Raw genomic sequence first — 11,879 nt, forward strand, 5'->3', positions numbered from 1 at the left:
ACGGATTCTAACTCTGAGTTAGTAACTGCTTTGTAAAAACGGACGTAAGTCCTTTGGATCTCTGCTATAGATTGCGGATCTATACAATCATTTGACCTGTGTCCTCATGTTAGGGATCAGGGTAGTGAATTTTGACTGCAGTTTCATTGAGCTCTGCAACTAATATAATCTGTGGTCACGAGAGTGTTTAAGTTTTGCATGGCTGGAGATATAACTCAACTTAGCAAAACCAGGGCGCAAGCATGCAGTTGGCATGATTAAAGTGATGTCAGCTGAGTCCTAATTTTAAATCCATAACCCTTCTGCTGCTAAGACGGTGCAACAGTTTGAGCACGGACCAGCTGAAGATAATTGGATCCGGAACCGATATTCAAATCGCGCCCCACGTGTTGTGTTGCGCACATGCGGTGTGTACGCAGCCCGCGGAATTGCTATCACCGGTAATTTTTTGTTCAAACGTTGAATCGGTGGCATAATCATGGTGAGGATGCAATGGATTACCTGAACAGGAGATCCACGGCGAGTGAGATGAAGGAGACCGATAATTTTTCTGTGACGAGCGAACTCCGCGGAGGGATCAGGATTGGCCTTCCTTTGGAGAGCTAGAATATGCCTCGCCTGTCGTCACCGATGCTAGATGGAGAGAGATCTGGAACTCATCTGCGGACGACCCCACAAGTTAGTCAAATACTTGGAGGAACTATTTGAGAGCCCACATGTCAGTATGACTTTGAAGTCCACCTACCACATTTTCTCACCTCAGATGGAGGTACTCCTCGTAGGACTCATATAAGGCCGACCCCACAAGTTAGTGAGAGACTTAGAGGAATTAGTAACTGAAAGTCCACTTGTCAGTCTCGTCGACGGTCAAGTGAAGTCGACGTACCACATCTCGTCACGCCCAAGAAACATGCCCATCACTCATGCGTCGCAAAACTCACCCCACCTATCAGGTTATTCTTCTCCTGCACGCAAAAAATCGAAGTAGCCTCTCTCTTTCTTTCTCTCTCTCCCTCTATGTTTCTCTTTTCTCTCTCTCCCAGATTCAAAATCATTGAAGGAGATCACTGACAAACTGCAAGGAAGCAAATCCCCCCACAATTTAGAAAGCTGTGAGTTCCAAACAATCAGCGCATAAGATTCGATAATCAAAGGTTAGTAAAAAAATTATCAACGCACCTTTTGCGTGGCGATTCCTGATACACGAGATTCAATTTTTTGATGAATTTGTTGTGGTCGGGATTCATAGAATAAAACTGTTTAGTTTTACACTGTAGCTCTGATTTGAGTTTGTTTTTTGTTTTCTGTACTCTCGTCCTTGTAATACGAGCTTGTTACTTTTGTTAGGTTTCATGGTTTTCTTTGTGTTAAGTGTTGCACAAGCAAATTAGCATCAGATGATCTCACTTTGGTTGAGGTTGTAGTTTAATTAAAAATTAATTTATGTATATATTTATATATGTCAATTATATACAACTAAAAATATATCTCTGTTGCGTTGTAAGTGTAAAAGTTTAGTAAGGAAGATTGAGATCGACTTCGAAAAATTTCAACACTGATACTGCAGGTTTATAACCTTTATATTTATTACGTCTCTTTTTTGGGCAGATGTTTAGGAGTGCGTCATCTGGTCAGGACAACAGGGACAGTCGGTCTTTGAACGACATCGGCAAGGATTTTGGGAGGCGGGTAATAGTAAGGCAGTTGAACATTAGTGTTTGTTCCTTTATTTCTGGGATGTTTGCTGTCAAGGTGCCACCACTGAGAACACCAAGTAGTAGATCATTAACAACAACAAAAATGATTTATATATCCTGGATGAATGCTGTAATATCTGTTTATCCTATGCATCTACTCTGCAGTTGAGTATCGAGAGGTGGAAGAAAAAAATTACTACAAAACGAGAAGAAGATCAAGGATGCAGATGCCGTCAAACACGCACATGCCATGCGGGCTAGAATAATTGGAGTCAAGGGTGAGATACAAGTTCTTGGCAAACGTCCCAACCAGGAGCATGGTGTGCAACAGACACCTGCGAAGAGGAGCATTCTAAGCATCAGAGACTCCACTAAGCAGATTGTGCAGGTAACAATGAAAACTTCAAACGCTGGTTTTGAACGTACGTGGAAGTTTTACTCGCACGTGCCTCTAATTATTTTTTGGTTTGAAGACACAGATGCCCACAAAGGCGCAGAGCGGGCGTTGTGATGGCCCAGCATTTGTAGGCGGTCATAATGAAGAGGTACAGGGTAACCAAATTTCCTTTGATGCAAGCAGAAGGATCATTGGCAACAAAAGCATTGGTGTTCAAGGATTCAGTACGGTTTGCACAAGCAAGAAGAGCCCAACGACAAAATCAAACATAGGAGCAATAAACTCTACCATACAGCAGCACCAGAAAGCAATACAGGTGACAGCAAATATGAACGTGCAACAACATTTAAAGCAAATGTATATTTTTTTTGTGAGAAATTTTTTCTTTGTTTTCGTCTGGTATATTTAAATTGCAGTATCTTCCACACGCAGGTGTACGAGGAAGGAAGCAAGTATCACAGTAGTCCACGGATCGATGAAAACATAAGGCAAGGTCCTTTGAAAGGATCACCTGTGGCGTTCAACACAAGGGGTCCTTCCAAAGGATCTCCGATGGCATTCAGAATCGTCAGCGAAATCACCAATGCACGGAGGTTGTCGCCAAGAATTGCTGGACAAGAGAGGCATGGGAAAACAAAGGCGACATCGGAACTATGCTTTTTCAATTCAACACACAAACAGTTTTATGGGAGAACAGGGTAAAGTGCAAAACAGGAGGACGGTTGTCCGTCTGGTACGGCTGTATGTGCAGTTGTTCTTTTATATAGGATGTTGTTGTGCCTCTCTAGTTCTATGGTGTAAACAGAAGCACATCTGTGCCTCTTTGTGCAGATGTGTGTGTAGCATGGTCACATTCGTGCTGCTGGGTGTAATGTGAACAGTGCCTCTGGTGTACCGCTTATACTCGGTGAAGAGGCACGGGTCTAGTTTTGGTATACCAGATGAGCCCTGATGAGTCATATAAATCTTTTGTTTAGAAATTAAAAAATGCATATGCTGCTTTGGACATCTAATTCTGTTTCTTGCCATGTGCTCAGGATTTGGCGGAGGGGATAACAGATGAGGGAAATAAATATCATAGTTCTCCATCCATTTCGAAGGAAACACAACGTTCACAGCAGCAAGTAGCGTACAGCGCCAGCACGGATTGCATGGTAGAAGCAGCACAATCCCTTGGTTGCACAGTGCCGGAGAAACAGGGAGCAGCATTGCACAATGCAACATTGGAGAGGCAGACTCATTTATGTATTTGACTGTGCCATGCAGAAATGACGCTGCTGCGTGTGACAAACAACAGAGCAGCAGCAGCTCCGCTGTAAGTGGACATGTGGCTGGCGATGAGACTGATGTCGTCAGAAGTGAATGCGATCAGACGAACGAAGACACGGTAGACAGAATCATCATGGCGCCGACGACCATTGTAGAGAAAGAAATGGACGACATGTTTAAAGAAGGCATATACCCAACGATTCGGGAGGTCACCGAAGCGCTCGAACCAGAGGGCGGTATGGTATTCGGATCATTGGATGAGTGCTTTTTGTTTTTCTGCAGATATGCTAGAAAGGTTGGCTTTGCTGCCAAGCGATCAACGAGCAGAAGATCGACATATGATCAGCAGCTTGACAAGCAAGTGTTTCAGTGCACCAAGGAAGGGCAGAATAAAACAACTGAGAGACATGTTAAGGAGAGAAGGAGCAACTGCTTGATCCGGACAAGCTGCCCAGTCCAAATAACAGCCAAGAGGGATACAGATAGGAGGAAATGGTATCTGAAGAACGTGCGTCTAGAGCACAACCACCAGCTTCACCCATCTGATTGGATGCTGAAGTTCATGAGATGCTATAAGAAGATGACACCTCAGGAGAAATTCTTTATACAAGTGCTGCAGAAGGCGAGGTTAGAACCAAGGAAGGTTATGCAGATTTTTACTGCCATGGGGAAACCGAGGCGAGAAATTATGTTCGACACGATTGACATAAGCAACATTGCATGCCGGGACAGGGCTGGAGAGTGCGGCACTGATATCGCAGACACCATGAAACTGTTTGCTGATATGCAGAGGCGGAGGCCGGGATTCCACCATGTGGAACATACAGAGAACAATGTAGTGCGCAGCCTGTTCTGGACAGACTCCTTGTGTAAGATGAATGATGATCTATATGGAGATTTCGTGTCTTTGGACACGACATTTTCTACGAATATATATGGCTTGCCATTTGCACCAATTATAGGTGTCGACAACCACGGGTCGACCGTCCTGTTTGGAGTAGGCCTTTTGAAGGATGAGAAAATAGGGTCATTCAAGTGGCTCCTAAGCACGTTTATCGAGGAAATGGGAGGTAAAGAGCCGAAATACATAATAATAGACCAGGACCAGGCGATGAAGACTGCAATAAAGGAAGCTCTTCCGAGAATGAGGCACAGGTTCTGCTGGTGGCATATTAGGAAGAACCTGAAGGAAAATAATGCAGCAGTGTTTGCGCAGCACCCAGTGATGTCTGATAATTTATTTCGAATCGTCAAAAACTCATTAGATCAAGACGAGTTTGAGTGTGTGTGGAAAGCAGCAATTTCTGTGGACAAGGCGGAAGGCAACAAACACCTGAACACGCTATGGGATCTCCGAACTTTTTGGGTGCCGGCCTACTTCAAGGACTGCTTCTATCCTTTCTCGTCAACAACCACTCGTAGTGAGAGCACGAATTTGATGTGGAAGAATTACGTCGACCACAGGGACACAATAAAAAGGTTTGTTGATGGGTATCACATGATTCAGCAAAATTGCCTCGCCACGCTTGACAAGAAAAGACACCGAACAGAAGAGAAGGCGCCATCACTAGAGACGGGTTTTCCGATTGAAAGACAAGCAAGTCAAGTGTACACGAATGAAATTTTCAGGAAATTCCAGCTGGAGCTACGGAACCGGACTTACTTCAAGTGCTCTGATCTGGCAAAGGGGAGGCAGTATTTTTTTTAAAGATTACTGAGCCTGGAGAAAATGTGTGGAAACCATATCCGGGCGAGGAATTTGACAGGTCTGAGTTCAGGGTAGATGTGGATGAGCAAAAAGAAATATATAGTTGCAGCTGCAAGAAACTGAGTAGGGATGGCATTCAGTGCTGCCATGTGCTTAAGGTGATGGACCAAACAGGCATGACCGATCAACTTCCAAAATCCTTTGTCATCCCCAGATGGACCAGGAATCTATCAGAGAGTCTGAAAGTTCTGTCTACAAGTCAAGGTGATAGCATGACTGTACAAGACGATGAAACTATGAGATTCGGCCTCGCTTACGCTGAGTTGTCAGATATCTATTCAAATGCTTGCAGAAAAGAGAAGGCATACCGTGTGCTGCGTGAGTGTACGGTAGATATGAAAATAGAAGTCATGGCGGCACTTGCAGAGGAACCAGACATAGGCATTCTTGCCGAAACTCTCAAGAACCCTCTCATGAGTGGCTCAAAGGGCAGGAAAAAAGGAGATCGAATCAAAGCTGGTTCTGAGAAGAAAGGAAAAGGCAACAAAGAAGCAACCAAGTGCGGCTGTTGTACAGTAAAGGGTCACAGGAAAACAAACTGCCCAAATAACCCAGAAGGCCAGGAGAGGATGAGGATTGAAGAGGAGAAGAGGAAATCGCAGCAGGAGAAGAGGGCAAGATCAAGACAACACCATCGAGGACAACAAACGGCTCAGGACAATGTACTCCAAGCCCAGGAGGAAGACGTCAGACGTCAGCAACTCCAACGACCCCACTGACAGCAGGGAGCATTTACCAAAGTCTTGCATCTATGCCAGAATCGAACATCACACAAGCCAGGCACACAGAATGCATGCAGGGAAGCCCGGGACAAGGCATGGAATCTGCGCAGTCCATTTCCAGAAAGGAAAGGTCTGAGTGCAGACTTTTTGGTACCGGAGAACAGTACCAATAGAAAAATTAAAAGGTAATAATGCAGTTTAAACAGGACGTAAGCAAAAAACAGTGATGACTGCAATTTTTTGCTTTGTTTTTATGTATGAATATTAATTTTACAGGTAAATAGGTCGAATAGCTACTGGGTTGCACAAGGGTCGAGAAGGAAGAATGGATCGCTGAACATTCAAAAACAAGGCCGCACGTGGAGCGATGAAATAGCAAGCGATCGGTGGGGAGGGCGGGCAGGTGTTGACTGTTTATTTTCTTGTGCTGTGGTTATAAGAACGACTTGTAAGTTAATTTGCTGCAGTTATAGAAATAAAACAAATTTAAATAAAAACGCCTTTTGCTTCTTTATGTATTTTTACTCGGCGGAGAAAAATATCAGAGGCACAGGTTTCCTTGTTATTTTCCGCAGCAGCATCAGTTTCTGAACGTGGATGTTGTAAGCATACAAGCATGCTTCCCTGCTGTGTGACAGAGAGATAAAAATAACCTAAGGGCACAGGCAGACACGGCCATGCCACCGGTGAGTGTTCAACCGTGACTCTCAGAATTTGGGTCGTGCTTCTGGGGCTGCATAACCGTGGCTTTTGTGGTAACGGTGCCTCGCCTGTTCTTACGCCTGTTCCTCTGTTATGAATGCATGTGTGTAAGTAATTCAAATAACCGTGCTTGCGATGCGTGTCCAACCGTGCCCCATGAGCCTTCACGCTGTGCTTCTGTCATGCAAAGATTTCAAACAGAACGGGTCACGGTTGTGTTTGTTTTTTTGTTTCACAAATGGATATAGTGCCTGGCAGTAGGTTCACGGCGTTTGCTGTGAGAGAATTACGTCTTTACATGCTACTAAAGCACGTGGAATCACGGTCGTGCCTGTGTGGTATGTAGAACAGTGTGTATCGTTCTTGAAAAGCCGAGCTTCTGCCATCACTTCACTTACTTGGTTTGGTCCGCGTTTTAGCAGAATCATCTGCAAAGCAGAGGCACGGCCTTTGAATCTTCTAGTGATTTAATTGTCAACGTGCCAGTGGAAAATTTTGCCGCTTGCAGAGGGAAGATGACTGTACAACCGTGCTTCCGGCGTCGAACAGATTCACACAGACAGGCACGATTTGTGAATGTGCGGTAAATAATTAAATCACGGAGGGGCACGCCCGTTCCTGGTCTGCAAGTACAATAGTGCATCTCGTACCATCAAAGCCGTGGCTATATTTGATGTTTCAAACAGCCACCTAGCATTGACTTGTTACTACTTTTGAGTTTTCAGTGACCCAGTCGATCTGTCATGATCAAGACTTCTATTTACTGTGTGTGTTCTACTATAAGTTTGAGTGTAATGTTGTATGCCTGTTGTTAAGTTCTATTATTAGTTAATACCAGCGATCATTTACTATTACCAACTTAGTTTATCTCTTGTAGTCCACTTTTTATGCATCTCTCTATATGCGTGCGCATGTATAATCTGATTCATTTCTGATGATGTTAATCAATATGCCTCCTCGTGCCTCTTGTATTTGTTAGACTGTGCGTCTGTTATCACTACATGGCACTTCCTCTGTGTATGTATGTGACCCTGTGGTGAACGTTTGGGTGGAAACATGTTGCACACAGCCTAGAACATAGCGTCCTGTAGAACCACAACAGTGCTGTTTCCGCAAATCGAAACGTGCTTGTGCTTTGTTTAAAAGCGTGCCCGTGCTACACTGTGAAACAATGAAATACAGATAGCCACGAACGTCCACGCCTTTTATATCGAAATAATATACGTAACATCAAGAAAGATGTGTGACGCAACTCAATAGGGAACCATGTCCATAGGGAGTTCACGTCCGTGGTTTTAAATAAAAGGAAATAAGATTTTAAAAACAGCATCCCTCACATAGGCCATTGCGTCTCCGTCTGATAGAGTCACAAGCTAGCTTGACTATGTAATACCACCGACCATGCCTTTGAGCGCTTAATGCACGTGCCTGTGACCCGAAACACTTAAACAAAGAAAGGTAGGAATGTCCATGCCTTCAGGTGCGCACAAGACATGACTCTAGATGGTACGAAGAACCTTGGCTGCAGAGACTTCACGCCCGTGCTTTTTAAAACAGCGCCTCTCGAATTGGCCATTACGTTAATGTTCACATCTGTACCCATAAACTTGATCCAGGAAACCAAAACACGTTTGTTATCAAAGTTACTGACTACGATGTGACGCAAGACAAAATAAGAAACTTTTTAGTCCACTGCTTAATTGCTTCAGATACAGCGATCAGGGTCGCTGGGCGCGAAGTTCCTTGACCTCTTTTATCATAACGTATGTCTCCAGCGTGAGCTGGTCGTACTCAAGTTTGAGCTTCGCCTTCGTCTTCTCATCCAGAAGATCATACAACCTTGTGGATATCTCCACGATCTTCAAGAGGTGAGCTTCCGTAGCCTCCCACCGGTTCTTCACCTGGACAAAAGAGAAGGTGTCAGATTGATGGCAGGACGCACTATCATCAACTTAGGATGAAGTTCACCACAATGATCCACGTTTCACAACTAATCCGGGTAGCCGAAAGAAAGAGTGAACTTACAGATGTGGAAGCCTGGCCAGCCGAGATTTCCTCCTACGTCAGGACACGGCTCTCTGGAGGAGTGTCATCCTGCACAGCCATGGCGAAGAGTGTCAGGGTAGAGAACAACAAGAGGAGTGGATGGCCTGGAGGCGGATAAAAGGATGAAGGGGATGTGGCTAGGGTTTCGAGATTCCGTCTGGCTTATTCACGTTTCACAACTAAACCAAGTAGCCGATGGAAAGAAAAAAGGAAAGAAGCGGAAGCAGAGTGAACTTACAGATGAGGAACCCACGCCAGCCTTGATCCCCTCCAGAGTCTGGGCACGGGGTTCCGTAGTAGTGTCCCCCTGCCCAGCCATGGCAGAGAGGGTCATGATGGAGAGCAGCAGGAGGAATGGATAGCCTGGCGGCGGGCAGAGGGGGGAAGAGGGTGTGGCTAGGGTTTCGAGATCCCGTCCTGCTTAAATAGCCGGAGCCTGGCCTCGGGCTATGAGCCAGAGCGGCGTCACTGGAGGAGACGCCCGTTGGACCCTTGGGTTTCCCAAGCGGTGCCACATGGTGTTCACACCCGAATACGAGGAGACACCCGTCGAAACGTTGGGTTTTCGCAATTAACGCACGAACGTGACTCCATGTAAAACACAAGCAGGCCTCCCTGAGCATCTTGACCGTGACACTCCTCCTGATAGATCAACGGATGCATTTGGAGCACAAAGAGACACGAAGGTGAGCTCTGACCTGGAACACTGACACACTTGACGGTTCGCCCGATTCTATTAGGTTTCCGTAATAATCGCACAATCGTGACTCCGGGTAAGAATAAACCATGCCTCTCCACCGACTCATTCTGAATATAATTAGACAACCTCTGTGTGTGACTCTATGTAATTAGAAAACCTATGAGGGCTGTATGCCCGTACTTGTGACCCTTGACACTGAAACACAGATAGCCACGAACGTCGACGCCCTTTTCGAATGATATACTATGGACTGCACGTCCGCGCTTTTAAATACAAGGAAATAAGCTTTTTAAAACAGAGTCTCTCGTATAGGCCATTCCGTGCCTCACAGAGTAAACGCCCGTGGCTGTGCGTAAGACAAAGGTTAGCGTGACTCTATGTAATACCACCGACCATGCCTTTGAGCGCTTCATGACCGTGCCTATGATAATTCTGATCCCGCGTAAAACGCAAGCATGCCTCTCTGGGCCTCCATACCGTGCCTCTCCTGGTCTTAGAGTCAACGGCATCATTTGAAACACAAAGAGACACGAGCGTAGACACGAACTGTTCTACATGCCAGGCGATGAAGACTGCAATAAAGGAAGCTCTTCCGAGAATGAGGCACAGGTTCTGCTGGTGGCATATTAGGAAGAACCTGAAGGAAAATAATGCAGCAGTGTTTGCGCAGCACCCAGTGATGTCTGATAATTTATTTCGAATCGTCAAAAACTCATTAGATCAAGACGAGTTTGAGTGTGTGTGGAAAGCAGCAATTTCTGTGGACAAGGCGGAAGGCAACAAACACCTGAACACGCTATGGGAACTCCGACATTTCTGGGTGCCGGCCTACTTCAAGGACTGCTTCTATCCTTTCTCGTCAACAACCACTCGCAGTGAGAGCACGAATTTGATGTGGAAGAATTACGTCGACCACAGGGACACAATAAAAAGGTTTGTTGATGGGTATCACATGATTCAGCAAAATTGCCTCGCCACGCTTGACAAGAAAAGACACCGAACAGAAGAGAAGGCGCCATCACTAGAGACGGGTTTTCCGATTGAAAGACAAGCAAGTCAAGTGTACACGAATGAAATTTTCAGGAAATTCTAGCTGGAGCTACGGAACCGGACTTACTTCAAGTGCTCTGATCTGGCAAAGGGGAGGCAGTAATTTTTTTTAAAGATTACTGAGCCTGGAGAAAATGTGTGGAAACCATATCCGGGCGAGGAATTTGACAGGTCTGAGTTCAGGGTAGATGTGGATGAGCAAAAAGAAATATATAGTTGCAGCTGCAAGAAAATGAGTAGGGATGGCATTCAGTGCTGCCATGTGCTTAAGGTGATGGACCAAACAGGCATGACCGATCAACTTCCAAAATCCTTTGTCATCCCCAGATGGACCAGGAATCTATCAGAGAGTCTGAAAGTTCTGTCTACAAGTCAAGGTGATAGCATGACTGTACAAGACGATGAAACTATGAGATTCGGCCTCGCTTACGCTGAGTTGTCAGATATCTATTCAAATGCTTGCAGAAAAGAGAAGGCATACCGTGTGCTGCGTGAGTGTACGGTAGATATGAAAATAAAAGTCATGGCGGCACTTGCAGAGGAACCAGACATAGGCATTCTTGCCGAAACTCTCAAGAACCCTCTCATGAGTGGCTCAAAGGGCAGGAAAAAAGGAGATCGAATCAAAGCTGGTTCTGAGAAGAAAGGAAAAGGCAACAAAGAAGCAACCAAGTGCGGCCGTTGTACAGTAAAGGGTCACAGGAAAACAAACTGCCCAAATAACCCAGAAGTCCAGGAGAGGATGAGGATTGAAGAGGAGAAGAGGAAATCGCAGCAGGAGAAGAGGGCAAGATCAATGAAATGGCCGACAACACCGACAACACCATCGAGGAAAACAAACGGCTCAGGACAATGTACTCCAAGCCCAGGAGGAAGACGTCAGACGTCAGCAACTCCAACGACCCCACTGACAGCAGGGAGCATTTACCAAAGTCTTGCATCTACGCCAGAATCGAACGTCACACAAGCCAGGCACACAGAATGCGTGCAGGGAAGCCCGGGACAAGGCATGGAATCTGCGCAGTCCATTTCCAGAAAGGAAAGGTCTGAGTGGAGACTTTTTGGTACCAGAGAACAGTACCAATAGAAAAATTAAAAGGTAATAATGCAGTTTAAACAGGACGTAAGCAAAAAACAGTGATGACTGCAATTTTTTGCTTTGTTTTTATGTATGAATATTAATTTTACAGGTAAATAGGTCGAATAGCTACTGGGGTTGCACAAGGGTCGAGAAGGAAGAATGGATCGTTGAACATTCAAAAACAAGGCCGCACGTGGAGCGATGAAATAGCAAGCGATCGGTGGGGAGGGCGGGCGGGTGTTGACTGTTTATTTTCTTGTGCTGTGGTTATAAGAACGACTTGTAAGTTAATTTGCTGCAGTTATAGAAATAAAACAAATTTAAATAAAAATGCCTTTTGCTTCTTTATGTATTTTTACTCGGCGGAGAAAAATATCAGAGGCACAGGTTTCCTTGTTATTTTCCGCAGCAGCATTAGTTTCTGAACGTGGATGTTGTAAGCATACA

General features: G+C 45.2%; 1 pseudogene; it reads left to right on the forward strand.

Annotated features, from left to right (window-relative positions):
* Window positions 1-1,343: 1,343 nt before the first annotated feature.
* LOC141041208 (uncharacterized) lies at window positions 1,344-11,438 on the forward strand (annotated as a pseudogene).
* The last annotated feature ends 441 nt before the right edge of the window (window positions 11,439-11,879 follow it).

The sequence above is a fragment of the Aegilops tauschii genome, chromosome 2 (assembly GCF_002575655.3).
Source record: "Aegilops tauschii subsp. strangulata cultivar AL8/78 chromosome 2, Aet v6.0, whole genome shotgun sequence".
NCBI lineage: Eukaryota > Viridiplantae > Streptophyta > Magnoliopsida > Poales > Poaceae > Aegilops > Aegilops tauschii.